Source organism: Canis lupus, chromosome 30 (assembly GCF_048164855.1).
Source record: "Canis lupus baileyi chromosome 30, mCanLup2.hap1, whole genome shotgun sequence".
NCBI lineage: Eukaryota > Metazoa > Chordata > Mammalia > Carnivora > Canidae > Canis > Canis lupus.
The window spans coordinates 20,464,736-20,487,036 of record NC_132867.1 but is presented as its reverse complement, the minus strand read 5'-3'; the positions used below and the strand labels follow the sequence as shown (position 1 = coordinate 20,487,036).

At 35.2% G+C, this 22,301-nt stretch overlaps 1 long non-coding RNA gene across 15 annotated transcripts in view; it reads right to left on the bottom strand.

The window, feature by feature from the left end:
• LOC140621501 (uncharacterized) overlaps positions 1-22,301 on the bottom strand; it is a 271,826-nt gene that overhangs the window by 58,873 nt on the left and 190,652 nt on the right. For all 15 annotated transcript variants that reach the window (XR_012021229.1, XR_012021218.1, XR_012021226.1 and 12 more), the window contains one exon: positions 14,870-15,019. This is a non-coding gene — a long non-coding RNA (uncharacterized lncRNA). The remainder of the gene's footprint in view (positions 1-14,869; positions 15,020-22,301) is intronic.

The following is a 22,301-nucleotide window of genomic DNA, read 5'->3' as shown; positions in this document are numbered from 1 at the left end:
GTGATGTAGGTTTGTGAATCCCCAGAGTTTCCCATTAATTTTAAAATAATTGGCTCATATCACTGTCAAGTCACAAAGATTTTGCCCATTGTGAAAACCTTTATTGTCATCCTCACGGGTGTTTTTAAATTTTTCTTTTTAAACTTTTATTTATTTATGATAGTCACAGAGAGAGAGAGAGAGGCAGAGACACAGGCAGAGGGAGAAGCAGGCTCCATGCACTGGGAGCCCGACGTGGGATTCGATCCCGGGTCTCCAGGATCGTGCCCCGGGCCAAAGGCAGGCGCCAAACCGCTGCGCCACCCAGGGATCCCATCACGGGTGTTTTTATATGCTGCTGCCCAATCCTTAACAGAGACATAAAGGATACACACACATTTGGATAGAGCAACTAGTGATGTCTGGTTCCTTGGGGGCCACGAAGTGATGCAAAACAAAACAAAACAAATCTCCCAAACCTTCCTAATTATTTACTCTCATATGGGTGAAGCATTCTTTAAGGAATATTCTTTGGTAGGCACAATCTTTAGGCTTGACTGAGGGCCACTTCCACAAAGGCAAAGAAAGTGCTAATTGGTCAATAGAAAATGAGAAGAGAGAAAAAATAAAGAGATGTGGTGAAAGGATGGCTACAAAGAAGACTATAGTTGGATAAGACTGACCACAAATACTTAACTTTTACACTGTCACTCCAGCAAGGGGTACTTTATGAACCAAGTTTATTTGGAGATCGATTCAATACTAAAAATAACTTTAACAAAAAATGTGTTTCTCTGGGAAAATATTTAAATTGGGAATGATCTTACAGAACTCTGGAACATGATCTGCTCACCTGCCAATCTACAGCAGCTCACGTAATACACAGCATGCCAATATATGGTATTACACTACCATTAGTCATTTCCTATCACTCTGCAGGCCTGTAGAAACAAGTCATGTGGCTCGAAAGACAAAAGAAAAGTGGGAAGGAAAATAAATCTCAGCCTTTTTCCAAAGCTAACCAACAATGTCCATTTACTTTGTGGGAACACCTCCCAGTTCTTCTGGAGGACCACAGTTGCCTACATGCTGTTCTAAACTCTACAAGGGAGGGATGCCTGGGTAGCTCAGCAGTTGAGCATCTGGCTTTGGCTCAGGGCTTGATCCTGGAGTTCTGGGATGTAGTCCCCAATCCCCCATCCCCCATCCTGCCTCAGGATCCCTGTAGGGAGCCTGCTCGCCCTCTGTCTCTGTCTCTGCCTCTCTCTGTGTGTCTCTCATGAATAAATAAATAAAATCTTTATAAAAATAAAATAAACTGTACAAAGGAGCTCTGCCCTCCTCTGTAACCTAAACCTGACCTACACTCCTATCCTCCCCCAAACCAAAGTTTTCATAATCATGGGTCATCTTTATATTAAGAGCACTAAATTTGGCTACTGCATCTAAAACTCATGAACATTTGTTATTCTAGCTCTTTTGTACTTTGTTTTCACATACAATATAGATATGCACACTTAGGCATGAAGTGTGAAAGAGATATATTGTTTTTAAAAAAGAGTTTAAGACTGAATAAACATATAATATCTTGACTGAGAAAAAAAACCCCACTAAAATTGCTAATAAACAAGTAAATAAGAGAGAATACTGGGGATAACTAAAGAAAGCTATCCAAAGTTCAGCAGAAACTACCAGGAATTTGAAAGTAAACATATTAAGCTGGAAGTCAGGAAAGAAATAAAATTATAAATTAGAGATTTAGATTTCTTTCAACTGAAAAACGTTTGTTGCGAGTCTGACATTGCTGCTAGTGAGCTAAAGTTCTTTTGTAACCAATTATGTCTATTGCTTGCAGTAAATCATAGTTCTTCACAGGTGTTAAATGTTGAAAAGCACAGACTTCTGTTGACAATGCGAATATAGTAAAACAATTTATGAACATGACAAAAATATCTTGAGGTGAAAAAAGTGGGTCAAAAGAGCAGCTTTTGTATTTTTGCTTTTGTAAAATGTTCAGATAGCCGTCCAATACAAGGGCAAATAAATCCTGTACACTAGAAAGCTTTACAAAAATTCTCACCTACAACCAAAGCAAAATAGTATATATGGCTTAATGTTGCCTATAAATACCCATGTGTACATATTAATTAATATGGTTCTATATGTATATATATTTGCATGTATTACTTTAGACCATTATTTTTCCTTACATAAAATAGAAAAAATAATTGAAGCCAACCAAACAATATCAGCACACTTTTGAGGGGGGATAAAGTATTTAACCACGAGAAAGAATAAAAATCAGTTGCATGAATTCCTTTACAAGATCAGGAGGTATGTGCGTGCTAATGCCACTTAAACATCATTCCATTATATTCCACTTCAGAATTCCCACTACACGTATATGGCAGTGTGCCAAGCCATTCTGAGAAAATAGAAGTGGATGCGTCCCTGAGAAATGGGAATGAGCTGCCACAGAGACTCAAATAGAATCAAAGGGGGTAATTGACTATAGTTATAATTATAGGTCTTTAATAATACCCGTCCTTTTGAGTCTTCGAATTGTGTAAGATTACTCTTGATGTATGCAAGTAAGGGCTAATTTGTCCAAAGCTGATCTCTTGCAGGAGATACTCCTAGACAAAGTGCTGTTCTGCCCCAAATCTATTACTTAAAGGAAAGAATTAAGGTTACCTTTACAGCTTGGATCCCAGTCCCAATTCAGCCATGAACAATAATGTGGCAAGGAATTTGTCACATAACACAACTGCAACAGCATGTCTTGTGCCCCTGCTCCCAAACATACCCTCCCAAGAAAGAGAGTTTTCCCCTCCAAACTTCAGCACCTACCTACACTGAACTGGCAACAGAGTTGCCTGAATTTAAGGTTCTAAACCATCAAGTTACTTTCTATGTTGGCCCCTGCTACCATTGGCAGAGAAGCTCTCTAGTTCTTTCCGAAAGCTCCACTGCCCAAGGACTGCTTTCTATTTCTTCAAATCTCACTTCAGGCTCCAGGACCTCACTTCAGATGTATATGAGCTACCCCAGAATGTGGTGACAAGGCAACAGGAACTGCATGCCTGTCACTAATTTGCATCTCTGAAAGTTGCATCAATAAATGCTATTACAGCAAACCTAATATTTCTGCTTGACTCTGCCCCTTTTTGCATGAGAGTAAGAATACATTAATCTGGATACACAAAGAAATCACTCTGTCCCCAATTTGATTCCTTCAACAGAATTTTAGCATCTAACAACAACTGAAGTCTTTTAACAAATTCTAATTGAACAAAAATGTTCTTTGTCTATCTTTCACTTGGATCAGAACACCACACTTGAATAATATAAGTAAATATAATTAAAAGGTCAAAATATTTAATGTATACTCATATTCTACTTACTAAAAAATATTTATTTCCAGCTATCATTTTGAGTTTTTGTTTTTTTTTTTTTTTTTTGTAAATAGAAAAAGAGCAATAAAGAAAAAAAGATTCAGGTGTTTCAAATATTAACCTCTCTATTTAACATTTCCCCCCCGAAGGCAACTAAGTCTCTCTTACAAATATGTGATAAATGAGAAAAAGGGAAAAAAGACTTATTGCTTTGGGACTAAGAGAACAGCTATGTAAGTGAACTCATCATTTTTCATCTTTTCTTTTCATGCTGTGCATTTTTTTTTAGGTTTGTTCAAAATTGAAAGTTAAGTGCATCAGAAAACAACATGTAACACTTGTTTTACAATCAATATGTGATATTCTGACAAGTCGAAAGAAATGGTTAGTTTAAAAACTATTAATTTAATGCAGGATTCTAATTTAAGATGCAAGCGAATCTTTAAACTCTTCATTAAAACACTTGGACCTCTATATCTTACCAATGTCTCAGCTGAAATATTAAATAATGTAACTTATCATTTAGGAATTACTACATTGCACTGAAAATGGATTTAAATGACACCATTAAAATAATGTCACCACAGAGAAGCGCTATAAATGATCTGACTCTCAGTCCCTTCAAATACCTGAAATTAAGACGGAATAAATCTTTACTTTGCTACATTCCTCAACTGTATTGATGTTTTATGAATCATTACATTTTAGATGCATTATGCCATGGGACACTCAATACCCTAGAAGAAAAAGCAACTTTAGTTTTCTTTAGTCTAAATCATCTGATTTCTGACATGACAGAATTTAGGTCTGTTGAAAAAGTAATGATTTCCAAGTAATCCCTCTATAGGTAGTTGCTGAGTGAATGACGGTAAGAGTAAGGCAACATACGTGGGAAAGGCATCGTGATGTATGAAGAAAGTTTAGTATAAGTCCCACGATGCAAACTGCAAGTGATTTTATGGTACTAAAGTCCCTGCGGTGAGAACAACCCATGATGATGTGCGTTCAGCTCCGCTATTCATCCTTCTCTCCCTCCATGCTTTCCCCATTCTCTGTGTTTCACCCAGGCTGGGCTGCCTTCATTGTCATAAACACACAGTATTCTTTCTTCTTTCTAGCGTAGGAGATGGCCTTTATCTATGTGTTCCTCTACCTTGTCCCCTGCCAATCTACTCATTTTTCAGAATCATGCTTCAGATCTCACTGGAGAAAACTTTCTTTTCCTTACCTTTCTTCTTCAGATCAGGTCAAGCACTCCACTTCCACCATTTCTTAGCATTAAGTACTTTTTCCATTTCCAGTTTTGACATATTTATTTCTGCTACTTTTCAACTTATTTTTGTCATCACCCTGAGTTGCAAGCTCCATGAAAGCTGGTATTTCTTGCCTGTTTAAACTAAACCCCTACAGTATAATGGCAGACAAAGAGAAAGTGCTCAGCATTTGTTGAATGAATGGATGGATGGATGGATGGATGGATGGATGGGAATGGATCACAATTTGCTATGTAGTCAATTAATGTTGTAGATCAAATGATATATCTTAGTATTTTAGAATGCTCATCCTCCTTGGTACTATTATATTAGTTTACTCATAAGAAAGTGAAGAAATGTAGAAGGGAACACATTCTTTCCAACTACAGTGAGATCCCTAAGGCCTTTATCACTAACACTCATACACATAGTACACATTGCCTTAACATTATGATATGATCTATGAACTCTGGATATTGGGAATGGGGTAGATAGAAAGCACCTGTCCAAACATGAGAGTGAAAATTTTGGCTCAGGTCATGAGCTCAGAGTTGTGAGACTGAGCCCCAGCTTGGGCTCCTAGCTCAGCAGGAAGTCTGCTGAAGATTCTCTCCTTCTCTCTCTCTAAAAATAAATAAATCTTTTAAAAAGAATGTTCACTCTATCAACATTTAAAATTAATGTAGTATATTGCTATCATATACATGACACCCTGTCTTTGGAGACTGGAAACTCCCTTGCTCCCAATAGTGAGATATAATATATTTGTGTTTCTTTTGGGTAAAATGACCCAGTTATTTGTCCTTTCCTTTCACTTCACTGTATGTTCTATAACTTCCCTTGGTCAAAAAGAGAATAACCATATAAGAATCAGAATGTATAAATTAAGTTTTACATTCCTTATCCCCCTTCCTATGATTATGAATATGTAACATTTGGGATGCCAGGATAAAACTGAATAGATTGACCTGCTTTTCTGCAAGAAACCCTTCTAAATATAATTACTTTTTTTAAAATGCCAGTCATATAAAATAATTTTGGAAATGGTGCTCTGGGTTTTTTGAAGATTATAAGATTTACTTGAAATTATCCAAGATAAAATAAGTAGATTTTGTACTAAAGTTGATACATGTTAACATAAATTTTAAAAAACCAGTCTCTTATACTTGAGTAATTTTTACTATATGTTCCCACCAAAATATTTCCAACAAAAGTTCAAAAAATTTCGGACCTTATGTTCCTTATAATTTATATATATATATAAATATATATACATATATAATTATCATGATATTGATGCTTTAGTTTAAATGATTTTAAAGGGTAAATCATAATGGATACCACATAATAATTGAGACACAGAAGGGCAATTGAAAAGCATTTAAATAAAAATAAGGCTTGTTTGATAAAGTAAAATACACCAAATAATCAGTATTAAAAGTCCCTATATGTTCTTTAACTGTATTAAGAAATTATTTACAAATAAGTAGTGTAAAGAAAGTACCTAACCAGTGATTATAGTTTTCTTGAAGCCATCACAGTCCATCATTTATTTCAAAAAGTTATCATATATTCAAAATGACATCAAGTCTATTTCAGAGATAACTCATTCAACTGTTTAGTCTTCTCCGGCCAATGGAAAAATGTTTGCACTTGTAAGCCAATAAATCATGTACAGTATACCATAAGTATAGACGTATACTTAATTGCAAAATACTTAGAGTTTTTCAGGATTTCTTTCAAAATATTTGCTATTAGTTTAGAGCAGATGAATTCCAGCTTGACGGGCAATATAACTCTTCTGCGTTGATTAAAAACAATGGTCTAAACTTTACTATTAAAGGTTAAGTAGATTTTTTTAATGAAAATATGGTATAGTAAAAGGTGCTCATTTACTCACACCTTAACGTTTATGATTAGTCCAACAGAGTAAAAATGTCCAACCATACACAAATATAATTAATTTTATCAAAGGAAATAAAAATGCAAAACAAAGACAAACAGGAAATTAAGCAGCAAGGAAATTAAAAGATTCATTGTGACTTTAATCCCTTCTCAGATTCTGAGTTTAATTGCCAGTTGCAGGGTAAGCTCAATTATAAAATCACTCTAAGAAAACTGACTTTTCAATTTTAGGTTAATTTCATGAGTATGGAGGGAGCCTTGGTTGAAAATCGGAGGAAATAAAAATATTCCTTGACGAGGGGCAGCCCGGGTGGCTCAGCGGTTTAGCACCGCCTTCTGCCCAGGGCCTGATCCTGGAGACCCGGGATCGAGTCCCACATCAGACTCCCTGCAATGGAGCCTGCTTCTCCTTCTGCCTGTGTCTCTGCCTCTGTGTGTGTGTGTGTGTGTGTGTCTCATGAATAAATAATAAAATCTTTTTAAAAAAAGATAATAAAATTAAAAAAAATCTTTCTCCTTGACGAAAGCTTATGAAGAGTAGTGTTTCTCAATAAGCACACTGTTCCAGCAATTATAAAGTCACATAGATTCTAAAAAAAAAAAAAGTACTGATATTTAATATGTATATTTTGTTACTCTTAAAAATGTACTGTTTGAAATTTATGTGGATGAGTTTAATCTCATAAATCACTCACTTAAGCAAAAATAATATTTAATGATAAGTTAATGATAAAAGGTCTCATGAAAAAATTTATGGGAAAAATTGTTTAGCAACTCAACTGGTTTGAACTGAATTAAAGCATCATGGAATATAAGGTTAGTGCACATCTTCCCACAGATTAACATAATGTGATAAATATTTGAATGTAATCTTTCTACTAAGGCAGTTTTCCAACCCCTTTTAGGGGAAAAAAAAAAACGGAATTTGTCTTGTTACCTTCAGATTTATTGTATGAAAAATACTGTTTTGTTCAACAGAAATGGAATCACTTATGTGACCTGTTCTTCAAGGCAATCTTCTGATTTATTATTTGTTCATTCTTTAGCTGTGGCTTAACTGCATATACAATCATCCTACATATTGATATTCCAAATGAGGTTTGTCAAATCCCTCAAGATTAAGAGTTAGTGTAGTCAATAGTTCCTCATTTAGAAATCAAGTTTTTGCTATTTTGATGTATTTTGGAGCTCTCAGTGAACGGCCTTGATTTTTTGATTTCTTAAAATGTTTTATTTTGAATAACCCTTCCATTTCTATGATAAACATTATAGCTCAGCCATATGTTGATTTTATTCTGATTTGACATTAAGCAAATTCAATTTTTAAAGTTTCATTTATAAAACATTTTCTCCTGTAATCACACACATAATTTATATGCATATACAAATATATGAAATTATACAGAATTCATTATATATGTATACACACATTAGAATAATTTACATATAATCATACTTTCACACATATACATGCATTTCAAGAGAGGGAGATACCCAGATTAATGTAATTTTTAGCATTAAGAATTCTGTTTAGAAAAACTTGTATCTTTGTATATTTGTTCTGAGATTGCTCTCCATTTCTTTTTATCATTAATAGCCACCTCCCCAAGCTACATATTATAGAAATCATTCTTAAAGAATCATTTCAACTCCCTGATCTTTGGTTCCTGCTGTAAATTGATTCTACACACAGCAGTCTAATGAAACCATATAAAAAATACTTTTGTGATTCTAAACCATAGAAACGTGGATGGATGTTCCCTCTCTGAAAGATGAACTTAACCCTGGTGTGATTCTTTATCTAGTCACATTATTTTTCAGGAATAAAGTAGCAAAACCACAAAGCCTAGAGAGAGCGCTTGGGTTAAGTGTTTGTGTAACTCTTTTTCTCAGTATGCAATTTCTTATTCTCCTTCTATATTTCTTTAACTGATTCTCTCAGTATGTCCTCGTTATATCTTACTTTAGCAATTCTTCAAAATACTGTCATTAGTGAAAGGGATCTTTGCTCTGAGAGCAAGTGATGAAGGTATAAATTACATGAGTAGAAGAAAAGATGTGCCCTAGGAATTTAAACCCATTTTGCCTTCATGATTCAGACAAATTCATTCAGTGAGCTAATGAGCTATGAGAAATGAGATACATTTTAAACACATTGCTTAGTGTAGAGAATGTTTTTGTAACTTGGTTTTATCATTAGAGTTGTGGTCTCACATGCTGCATTAGGGAATTCAGAATATGTTTAACTAATGTCTTTCATTTTTAGAAAAAGTAATAAAAACAGAATTACCAATAACTTTTTTTCTTTCTTAAGACATATGATATATTTAATACGTTTTTTTAATGGCCAATAGTATTTTACTTTTTATGTATTTGTTTTTACAACCTGCTTTATTCAAAACAATTTATTATGGTTGATGATCTTTATTAAAAAAAAAAGAAAAAAATAAAGAAAAGCCTGTTTGAGAGTTGGAACTAGGGATATAGAGAAAAATAACTACTTAGGATTGATTGTGAGAACACAGGTCAGAGCAATGGTAAGGCATGGGTCCAATTAAGTGTTAGGTACCACAGATTAATAAAAATGTAAACCTAAACAGAGAGAAACAGATAAAGAGGCTTTCCTGATAATCTCATGCATTCCAAGGAAGGAATTCTGTAGTATTTCAAAGATTATTTTATAGGAATATGGTGAAATAGCTGCTCCATATTTTCAGTGAAGTCTGAAAGACAAAACCATCTTCTATGTATAGTAGATATTTTTGCTAGAATAATATTCTTTGACTTAACAGTAGCACAACATGATTCTATTATTGCTGAATCACTGTGATCATACTATTATTATATAATACTGCATTTTAACCACAACAAAATATAACTAATTTTAAAAATCCATTTCCAAATAATATATGGAACATCTAAGAAGTACAGCTTCCTGTTTCTAGATGGCTCTGAAAGTGACCAATGAACGCCTTGTCCTTATCACCAAGTAGTGAAAAGTAAGATCCAACTGTGACTCTGCCTTCAATAAACTATAGAAGTAGTGAGGAAATACAGAGAACACATTATACTTAAAGGGCCCCAGGTAAATAAACCTTTGATTTTTTTTTTTATGTTTAAGAAAAATAATCCTTCCTGCTTTGTAATTGTATTATGTTAGTGTAGCTTTTCCTTTTTAGTACACCTTTTCTCTCTCTCTCTCTTTTTTTTAAGATTTTATTTATTTATTCATGAGAGACGCAGAGAGAGAGAGAGGCAGAGACACAGGCAGAGGGAGAAGCAGACTCCATGCAGGGAGCCCGATGTGGGACTCGATCCCAAGACTCCAGGATCACGCTCTGAGCCGAAGGCAAACGCTCAACCACTGAGCCACCCAGGTGTCCCACCTTTTCTCTTTTAGATAAAAATAATAGCTGGTATTTGTTGAACAAGAACAATCACAGAAGTTTTGAGATTTCCATGAACTCCATTCTCCTGTTCTTACCTAGGAAGAGATGGTTCTAAGCATGAAGCCTTCTAATTAGAGAATTCATTTCTTACCCTTCTTTACGGGTAGGCATAGCATAGGGGGTCAATTTTCCTCATGATAGTGAATGGCAGTGTGCCACTTGGGGGCCTGAGTTTACAGGACTGTGACCTCTCCCATATATTCTCTTTCTCCCTGATTGATGAAACTAGACTTAGAGAACCACTAGGTAACATGGAGATTATCACAAGCTATTTGCTAATGCCTCCCAGGAAAACTGTCACTGTGAACTAAAAATAGGGTTCCTTGTTTCTTTTTATTTACTACATTATAAAATGCTTTTAAAAATGTAATAGGGTTGGCCTTTTATTCCCCCTAATAAGTTTAACATGTGTCATGCAATGTTCTAAGATCTTTATATACGCTGTATAATTTAATCATCAAAATAGTTACATGGGTGTTTTATTGCTATTCTTTAGAATAAAGAAACTTAGTTTTATTTAGATGAAGTCATTTACCCATGTTCACTCCTCTATTGCCATATTTCATCAACTCTAAGAGGCACATAGTTTCCATATCATAACATCTCTGAAATCAAGATGTATCTTAAAATAATTGGTATCCTACAAATCATTTGTAGGGGTTTCTTATGTGTGTCTAGGAGAGAATATAAAATAGTGGTGTATCCTCTAAAAAAATGATGTCTTGGATTTCATAAAAATAAGTAATCATGGTTATAGATATTCAAACTTTTGATCTGAAGTACTGCTTCACTTAAAAAAACAAAATGTGGGGCACCTGGGTGGCTCAGTAGGTTAGACATCTGCTTTTGACTCAGTTCATGATCCCAGAGGTTCTTGGGATCAAGCCCCGTGTTAGGCTTCCTGTTCAGAGGAGAGTCGGCTTCTCCGTCTCTGTCTCCCCTCCCCCTGCTCATGCTCTCTCCTGCACTCTCTCTCTCTCTTTCTCTCTCAAATAAATAAAATCTTTTAAAAAATAAAAATACAAAACAATTTCAACATAACACCAAAATGGTGTCTAGGAAGGATAGTTTTGCCTATTTTTCTTTCTTTTCTTTTTTTTTTTTTAAGATTGTATTTATTTCTTCATGAGAGACACAGAGAAAGAGAGAGGCAGAGACATAGGCAGAGGGAGAAGCAGGCTCCATGCAGGGAGCCTGATGTGGGACTCGATCCTCTGACCCCAAGATCACGCCCCGGGCTGAAGGCAGGCGCTCAACCGCTGAGCCACCCAGGCGTCCCTGCCAATTTTTCAAATTGGTTTGATTCTGTTTATTTTCAGTTTCCTGTGCCTTTTCCAGTTTTCATGTTAATAAATATATGAACTTTAATCTTCCAGCATAAATTAACTGCTTTGTTGAAACACCCAAACAGTGATAGGTGGGAAGGTGTTTGCAATTTTATATATATATTTCCTTGTTGATGCAAGAATGCAAGACGGGACTAAATCTCATCTCCTAGGATACGTCCTGCCATAACAGAATTAATAAATTAGACAAAGTGTATTGTTTACAAGTAAGACACTTTTTTAATTACTGTATAATGTATTATTGGTTTCAGTGGTGGAGGTCAGTGATTCATCGATCTTATGTAATACCCAGTTCTCATTACATCACATGCCCTCCTTAATGTCCATCACCCAATTACCCTGTCCCCCTTCCCCTCTCCCCTCCACCGACCTTCAGTTTGTTTCCTATGATTAAGAATTTCTTATGGTTTGTCTCTCTCTCTGATTTCGATTTGCTTATTTTTCTCTCTTCCCCTATGATCTCTGTTCTATTTCTTAGAGTCATTCAGATCATATGATGATTTCTGATTTTATATAGATATAGGTATGTAACTATATCACAATAAAAAAGTAGCTGTCTTCAAGTTTTGATAATAAGGTGTATTTTTCTCTTAATTTTATTTTTATGTGATTATAGAAATCTGTTATGTATAGATCTTGGCACTACTGAATAGGAATAATGAAATATAATGTAACACTTTTTTGAGCACTGGTGAAGGCCAATCACTATGCAACACAATTTATAAGAATTATTACTTCATTATTCATTACAAGCCTATGAGATATTACACTATTATTCCCATCTTATTACTGAGAAAACAGCCCAAGCAGATAAAATTATACAAAAGCTACAAAATAGAGGAACTAGTACTGGAACCCATATGATTCTGAAACTGTTTTTTAACAATCAGTTATATTTTTTTCCTGAAATCTAATGTCTGTCTTCTCAAGTAGTAGAGAAAACAGTATATACATGAGACAATATTAAATACTGTCTGTTAAGAAAGTAAAAGCTGGTTTGAACTGAAACAGGCAAAAGACCCCTCTCATTAATCAGCCTGGGGGAGAGGGTGTGAGCAAACACAAAACGACAGCTACTAAATTAACAGGAAACACTGTATCTCCCCAGTCATAGAGAAGCTGTAAAATTCATTAATGATCTCTTTTTGGAGAGTAACTGTTTCTTACCAGTCACAACCCAGCCTCTCTTTGCTGCTTACATTTATAATTAGAGATGCCCAATTACTAAGTCATCTTCACTTTAGGAGAGCACTCAATGACTAATTAATCTCCACTTCTAAACTCTTTTAGAAAAAAGACCTCAAACTCATCCTTTCCTTAGACCTTTCTCAAAATCATTCCATGAGAAGCTAAACTTTACAAAAGATACACCTCTGGAGAGTCACCCTTGTTGCATCAAGTCACTCTCTCTGACTTGTCAGATTACAGTTTGCCCCTGTGTTTGTTTGATCACATGGATTTAGGCTTTACTGCATGGTTGCCTTAATATAAAGCAGATATGATAAATGTTGTTAAACAAGTTTAAATATTTTGTACTTGGAGCAGTGAAGAGGAAGCAATTACTTTTGGGTTGAAAGACCAATGAAAGCTTATGCATAACGATTCTTGAGGCAGGCTCTAAGTTGGAGGCAAAACTTGAGTCTATTCCAGGATGGAACAGTCTGGACATGGGAAGGACACTGTCAGAAAACATCAAAGCATTCTACTTGGTTTGAATTAGGTTTAAGGATATGCGGTCTGGAAAGCAAAGTTGGAGATACAATGTAAAATGTCTCAAATACAATAAAATAAAAGTTAGACATGTCTTCTATAGGCTGTCAGGTTGGATGCAAAGGCATTTGAATGGTAGATGATAAACAGATCATTGGATTAAGACAAAAAGCAGTCTAGTGTCAGTTAAAGAATGGATTTGGGCATGTGAAATTTGAGAAAGGGAGAAGGGTTAAGAAGATACCACAAAAAACTGAGTGAACGTTCCATTGCCAGAATAATTGAAGTTAGAAAATATATATGTGTGACAATGTTTGATGAGAGATAAAAGAGAAAGAACAAAAAAGAAATTGTGGTAATGTTTTTAGTAGAAAATGGTGGCAGACTCAGGAGTTGGTGATATTATCAAAGAGGGGAAGATAAATATTCTTGTTTGATAGGCTGCCAAGAGCAGGCACTGTACTAAGATGGAGTTGAAAGCTGACATACGAAAATAAGTATCTAGATCAGGAGCAGAGGATCTGAACTGGAAAGGACAATTTGAGGGTTGTCACTCCCGAAATGAATTTTTAAAGTACATCAGTAGAGTATTTAAAAGAAATCACGTGAAATCCATTTAGGAGTCATGTTTTAAGAAAGAGCAAATAACAAAAATCTGGTAAATAGCAGAATAAAAAAAAATGAGAGATAGAGAATAAAATAAAGAGTTTTAAGAAGAAAGAAATTGATGACAGCGTTACATAGCTCAAGCGTGTGGAGGAAGAAAATAAGATTTGGTGGTCATGAACTCACTGATGCTCCATTCCAATAGGACTAAGGTATTCTCAAGCCTTTTCCGAAGCTCTCTCTTTTATTTTGAGGGAGGTTATTACATAAGGTTATTACCGTATGGAAATGTATAGCATTTCCCCAAAATCCAAAACCCTTCTTAGTTTCTCATTTATTTTATGATCTTTAAAGTCTTGCATTTCTTTAAAGTTAGAAGTTCTTAGGAACGAAGGCTCCCAGTACAACGTGGTGATGGGGGGATACTGAAGGAACACGGATCTGTGCTGGGCAATAAAAAGGCAATGACAACTGACCAGAATCTCTGTAAGCAACTGCTTATATTCAAAGCACTGTGCCATCCTCACTGTTCTATGAATCCATTACTTACGAACAATTGATTTTCTATTTAAGTATAAACTTTCAAGGTCACTTAAACCCAAAGAGTATATATCATACATTTGAACACCGTGGGTAACCTCAATGACTGTTTCATCTATAATCTCTCCTCGGCACACACATCTGATTTATTGTAGCTTCATTGCTGCTAACTCATCATATAAGTGAAATGCCAAACAGGTTAATTTTCCCTGTGAATGTGAACAGTTTTTTCACTTATCATTTTTGCCAGTTTTCCTTTTTCCACTCTCAAGGAGGGAGCTATGTAACATTTTATAACTTACCGTTTACCTGTTGAGTCATTCTGGAAACTGTCAAGAGCACCTTTAAGGACAATGCTGAGTCAATTACTGTAATCACTTCCCGCCTCTTTCTCTAACAGACATTTGCCATTTAACTGACAGCTTAGTCCTGAATGGTCTCTTGATTTTAAACCTCTTGTTGAAAGATTCACTGACTGCTCAGATAAGAGTCAATTTATTAATTTTTTCCAGAGCTTTTGACATATTTGAAAAAGTCACCTTCTCTTCACTTTAAATATCATTTTCACCAGGTAATCACTTCGCTATTAATTTAAGTGGAAAAATCCTCCCTGATGTTCTTCATAAAAACTTTTATGTTCTTCCATTGCCTTGCCCTAAACACGCTGCATTCTATAACATACTTACTGATGCATTCTTCATTTTATCTGTAGTAGGTAATAATCATCTTTGTTTTGTTTTGTTTTCTTGCTGGGCTACTCTTCTCCACTTCCAATCCTTTCTCAAAATTCATATATTCATTACATTCTGAGCTCTCTTATGGCAAATTCATAATTGCTAAAGAAAAAAAATGGGGGGAGGGTTACAAGTTGGGCCCAGGGGTGCCCGGGTGGCTCAGTTGGTTAAGCATCTGCCTAAGGCTCAGGTCATTATCCCAGGGTCCTGGGATCAACCCCCAGGTCAGGCTCCCTGCTCAGCAGGGGGTCTGCTTCTCCCTTTGCTCCTCCCCCTGCTCATGTGCTCTCTCTCTCTCTCTCTCTCTCTCTGTCATGCTCTCTAATAAATAAATTAAATCTTAAAAAAAAGAAAGAGCAAGTTGAGCCCAGATTGATTTTCTATTATCTGAGTTAATGACAATGGGAAAAAATTTGCCTGCCTAAACACATATGAAGAAACTGCTCTTCAAAGCATCCAACAAGTATTGGGGTGCCTGGGTGGGTCAGTTGGTTAAGCATCTGCCTTCTGCTCAGGTCATGATCCCAGGGTCCTGGGACGGAGCCCAGCATCAGGCTCCCTGCTCAGCAGGGAGTCTGCTTCTCCTTTTCCTCCTTGCTTGTGATCTCTCTTGCTATCTGCTATCTCTGTCTCTCTCTCAAATAAATAAATAAAATCTTAAAAAAAAAAAAACCCGAAGTATCCAACAAGTATTTTTATATGTTTTGATAATTTGTGCTACTTTATAGACACAAAAAACTATTTAAAATATTTATAAGGAAATTATTTTCTTCTTGTGTCCATATTTTATTTGCATCAAATTATTTTATTTACATCAAATTATGCCTACTTTCTTGAAAATACTACTGAAAACTTTCTTTTATTTCTCCAAAAAGTTTTCAAAGCTCTACCCTCCTGACATATATATATATATATATATATAGAGAGAGAGAGAGAGAGAGAGAGACTGAATTGTTTCGTCCCTGAAAAATTCAAATGCTGAAATTGTAACCTCTAAGGAGATGATGGTATTTGGAGGTGAGGCCTTTGGGAAGTGATTAGATATTGAGGGTAGAGTCCTCTGAATGAGATTAGTTCCTCTACAGAAGATACCCCAGTGATGTCTTTCTCCCTTTTTCTCCCATGTGAGGATATAATGAGAAGACAGTTGTCTGCAATCTAGAAGAGGGCTCTTATCAGAACTAGGCCTTTCTGGTGCCCTAATCTTGAATTTCTAGGCTCCAGAGCTGTGAGAAAAATAAATTCTGTTGTTATAAACCACGTAGCATATGGTACTTTGTTAATGCAGCCCTAATTGACAAGGACAAATTCCTAAATGTATGCCTAAAGTATAATCTCTCCAAGAAGACTTTTCAACCTCTAACCTCTGCCCTCAATCCTCTCCTGAGTGCCTACTGTCCTTTTGTTTTGTTTTGAAGTTTCCATACTATTCGTCTTATGCAAGAATTACAACTTTATGAAAAATATGTATGGCCACAAAAGGAACCGGGATCTTGTTAAACAAAATTTGGCTTGTCTAAATTGGCTTGGTTTCTGCTAAACTTGGATTCCTCTCTTCACCATCACTTTGCTGCCTATGCCTTTGCCTGGACCCATAATCTTAATACATGTTAGTCTGCTACAAACATCTACTGTGCTATCGGTGAATATTTTCAACATTTCTCAGGTAGGAAACAAAAATCTACCTTTTCTGCTCTATGTACACAGGACTCAGGAAACATCATTTCTATCATACTTGTTATTTAGAAAGTTTTATTGTCTCAGAATAACTGGCATTCCTGGAGCTTTTTCTGTTCAGAACCTCTCCCAACAGCACTAACAAAGTACCATTGTATTTCCAAGCACTTATGTTATATAGAATGATAATATGTGTTTTTCTCTTCAAATCATTTTCCAAACAGCAAGTATGGAGGATACAAACTTTAAATACAGGTGTGCTTTGTACAGGTATAGCTCCCCTCTCTACTGTAAATTTTATGAGGGGTCACTGAGTTGATTTGTCTCCATATGCCTCAGGACAACTAACAGTAAGGATTTATTTATTTATTTTTTTTTTTTTTTTACAGTTTGTGCTCAACAGAATTTTTTTCCCAATTTTTAAGTTTCAGCTTTCAAAACCACTGCAGAGGACCCTGTATTGCTGAAGAAGCCAGGACAGCCAGATGATAAACGGTGCTACAGAGCTGTATATACTTCCAGAATCTGTGGATCATAACAAGAGGGTTAAAGAAGCAGAGTAGTGGCTAATCACTAACCAAATGAGTTAAAATGAGGGAATTTGGGGCCTTCCAAATATTCAGGAAAATTTTTCCCCTTAATTTGTATTATTTTAAAGCTTTTATTCATTTATTCATGAGAGACACAGAGAGAGAGAGAGAGGCAGAGACACAGGCAGAGGAAGAAGCAGGCTCCATATGGGACTCGATCCCAAGACCCCAGGATCACACCCTGAGCCAAAGGCAGACCCTCAACCACTGAGACACCCAGGCACCCCCCTTAATTTGTATTTTAAATTGTATCATTTTCCTAAGGATCTCTTATATAATCTCTGCAGGCACAAAGCTACATTCTAATAAGAAATAAGACTTTCCCAGCTCCCTCCAAAGAGAAAATACCAATCTTAAACTTGATTATCCATAATTAGAGTTCAAGGTGTTGGGATTGTATTTTAGAGACTCTACACAATGAGAGGGCTACAGAGAATCCATAAAATTATCTGAGTTTTAAATGAGTGTACTTAGCTAAATTAATGCTGTTTATGAATTTCAAATACAACACCAGCAGTGTCTAAGACATTAGAGAAAGCTCCTCTGTTAAATAGCACACAGAAAGAGCTGATCCTTGCTTTGATAGCAACCTGTATTTAAAAATGTGAAATGGTAAACAGCATATAAGACCACTGGTTTCTTCAGGTCCTGCCCTCCCCTTTGCATTCAGAGAGATAAAGAATTTCACGTTGTTTAAAGCCATCTATGAGTGAAACGAAACAGAAGGATGAATTGACAGGTAAGCAATTAGCTCATTTCAGGCTAGGCAGGTGGAACGCTTGCCCTTCAGGCAGGGTCTCAGCTGTTTTCCTGAGCTGCTGAAGAAGAGAGATGGTCATCAATTTCCACTTACCCTTTTTCTAATGTCTCCCCTACCAGGAACACAATTTTGACTGAAATGTGTCTGAATATATTTGATATTTATAAATGCCAGTATAATATTCTGAAACAATAGATACATACAAATATACTTAGATGCAGTATTTGAGATGCTACAGAGTTAAATTTCTGTGTGGTTTTTTTTTTTTATTTTAAGGCATTTTTTAAAAGGCATATTTAGGTTTTTTGTTATTGTTTTGTTTTGATTTTGAGAGGAAGAAAGGGAGGGGGAGAGGGAGAAGGAGAGAGAGAATCTTAAGCTGGCTCCACACTGAGCTTGACTCAGGGCTCAATCTCATGAACCTGAGATCATGACCTGAGCCAAAATCAAAAGCTAGATGCTCAACTGACTGAGCCACCCAGGCACCCTTTAGATTTTCTTTAATCATTCATAACATACCAGTAAGAAATCTAGTGGAAGGAGACAATCCTAGAGCATTTCCTAAAAGCAAAGAAAAATACTACCAAAATAGGGAACTCCGTTGTAGCAAATTTCTCTAAACAAATAATTACACCCAGCTCCTTGTTATCACTATGAAGTCTAAACTGAATATCAACTAAAACCTGTGCCAATATAAAATTAAACTAAACCTCTTGCTGTCTAGTTGTAGCCCCTTCTAAGACTATGTTAACAGAATTTATCTTTTAAAAGATTTTATTTATTTAAAACATGATTTTATTTATTTATTCATGAGAGACACACAGAGAGAGAGGCAGAGACATAGACAGAGGGAGAAGCAGACCCCCTGCAGGGAACCTAATGTGAGACTCAATACCAGGACCCCGGAATCACAACCTGAGCCAAAGGCAGAGGCTCAACCACTGAGCCACCCAGGTGCCCCTATGTTAACAGAATTTTAAAGTGGTAATAAATAATATAAATAGAAAGAGGTGGTCTTTCACTTTTGCCTTTCATAAGTGGCAATTATACAGCATTTCTTTTTGATATTCACTCATTTGTGATTTTTTTTTATTGAATAACTTCCAACATGGTAAAATATAATGCTAATTGGAAATTAATTACCCTTTTTACATTTTTGCCTTTAAACCAAAAATATGATGTAGCTATAAATCAATTCATTCTTTCAGATGAGTTAATCTATAGATCAATGTGGCAAAAAAAAATGATGATTTAATGACATTTCACTGTGGATATTAATATAGCACTTCATGCTACCTACTCTCTTTTGCTGATACTCTCCTCTACCTCTACTTTTAATCATATTTAGCACCCCCTTTCATATTATATGTTATGTGGTTCATGGCAATGGGGAGAGCATCCTTACTTCAACAAAAAGAAGAAAAGGAATATTTTTTTCACTAATTTTTAAAGGTATGGTACTGAATTTGTTTTAGAAGACAATAGTACTCTTTATATAATTTATAAGATGCTAATTATTCCTAAATATTTTAAAATCCAATATAACCATATAGTGTGTTTTCTTATAAACCTGTTTTTTTTTTCTCTTTGTGTGTATTATTTCTAATAGGCTATAAAATAGATTTTAAAAACTAATTGAAGGAAGGATATGGAAAAGATATTGGAGGTCACTTGGTCTCACTTAAAGTCTTTTCCCATATCCTTCCACCCCTAAATTCTTTTTTCTTTTTTTAAAGATTTTATTTATTTATTCATGCAATACAGAGAGAGAGAGAGAGGCAGAGACACAGGCAGAGGGAATAGCAGGCTCCATGCATGGAGCATGACATGGGACTTGATCCTGAGTCTCTAGGATCACACCCTGGGCTGAAGGCGGTGCTAAACCGCTGAGTCACCTGAGCTGCCCTAAATTCTTTTACAGCATTTTGACAAATTATTCATGCAGATTCACCTTTCTGTCTATTTCTAGGATTATTTGCTCTAGAGACCAGACTATTGTGAATATTCTACATTATTTTAATTAAAATACATTCATAAAGTAAATAACTTCACATCATAGCACTGAAAAAAATTTCGTATCAACAGTGTTAACCCTAAAAATAAAACTGTCAGTTATTTTACCAGCAAATAAGGATTTGAGAATTACATTCAGGACATGCAAGTTAAGGCAAAACCATAGGCGAATCTGAAGCACAAATAGGAAAGCTCTTCTACAGAGGAAAGGAAAGGATTTGGGAGTGGTGTTATAAACAAAAGTCCTTTGAAGTAAACTGGAGGTTCAAAGTATAGTGGCTTTTCATTGGCTGAGTTGTGACAGTCTCTCATTGGCTGGGCTATTGCTGGAAAAGGAAACCTTTCTTCCTCTTGCTGGGGTAGTCAAGTAATATTGACTTGCAAAGTACCACTTCCTTCCTGTTAGGATCTTTAACTGATGAGGAGTGTAGGGCCTGAGAATTCCCCATTCTGGCCATTCAACTCCATTTTAGTGAGGTTTCCCTTTATTAATTTTCATAAAAGCCATAATGGAACTATCTTACTTCCTCACAAATAATTATTTTCAGTCCTTAGTTTCTATTAGTATAATTATTTTTCGGTTTTGTTTTACAGGGCCTAGATACAAGAACAATAGCTCTTAAGGTCTTTCCTGCTATACTTCTCTCAAGCCAGGTCTCCTTGTTTGTACATTATATAGTTGATTGTTTGAACATATATTCATGTCATAATAGGAGAACTATTTCTAGTGATATTGGAGGTATGACATGCTGAATCCTACCATAGATAACAATGATAAAAACTAGATAATACTAAAAAATAAAATAAAATAATGTCACAAGTGTTGGTGAGGCTATACAACAAATGAAACCCTCATACTTCCTGGTGGTAATCTAAAATGGTACAATTTATTTGAAAAATAATCTGGTAGTTTCCTAAAAATTAATATAAACTTACTATGTAATTCAGCAACTCCAATCTTCAAAACTTACTGAAGGCAAATGACAAGTTCATGTAAAATCTCATGCACTTTTATTTATAATAGCCAAAATTGGCAAGAGTTCACATAGTCATCAAAAAAAGGAACAAGCAAATGTGACATATCCATTCAATGGAATACTACTCAGCAATAAAAATGAATACATTAATGATATAAACAATATAATGGATGAATCTCAAAATAATTATTCTGAGAGAAAAAAAAATCTAGTCACAAAACAGTATACCAATAATTGAGGGATGAGGAATTAGGAAAGAGGGCATGAATGAGGAAACAGAAATGATTGAAATATTTTATATATTAAATGTGATTGTGATTGCACAAATTCATACATCTTTTAGAATTCATCTACTTGTAGACTTTAAATGGACACACAGCTTACTGTTGCTAGATTATATCTAAAAAAGTTATTTAAAATAGTATATCAAATGTAAACCATCTACATAGATGCTTAATAATCAAGAGTGCTGGTTTTGCATATAGGTCATTTATTATCTCTTACAATTAAAATATATATATAACAGAAAGCCATGTATTGATATTTTTACTAAGCCCATACTTCTTCAATGTGAATATACTCAATTTCTGAAAGTGTAATGGTATGAGTATAGTAGAAAGGTATAGAGGTCCCATAAAGTAGAATAAAATTGACATCCCCAAATGATCATTTTAAATAATTAGTAATCTCAAACATATCTTGAAATATATTGCAGGCACTCACATATTCTGCACTTATCAATAAAACTTCTTGTTAAAGGGGACCAGATTGAAGTATGTTCCATTAGAGGATAGTCACAGCCAATCAGAAGGATAGTTTCACTCTCTTCTCATTTAGGATTTACTTTGGTGGGGCAATTTGACACACATTGTGGGAATTGCCATTTTAATGCTCAACAAATTATTTCCTTGGCTACAGTAGAAATCTCAGTCCACTAAATCATCTATGTGTAAATCAGTAATCCCTGTTAACATTTTCCAGGAAATACAAATCTAAGTTTTTCCATTATGCCCACAGGAGAGTTCTGGAGAGATTCTCTAAATGTCTTTCAAAAAAATTAATGATTTCAAAGTATTTTATATATGAGCCTCTCCTTTTCTAGAGAGGATAGATGTCTTATAGTTATAATTTATTCTGAGATATAAAAGGAAAAGGGGATTTGAGGCAAGAACAATTGTCTTCCTTATTTTAATAAATTTAGAAATATATATGGAAAATAAGGATCAAAGGAAATCTTGTCTCCTATTTCCGGTATAAATAACCTCTTATCTTGGATAGTCTAAGTTATAATTAAGATTTCTCGGGGATCCCTGGGTGGCTCAGTGGTTTAGCGCCTGCCTTCAGCCCAGGGCATGATCCTGGAGTCC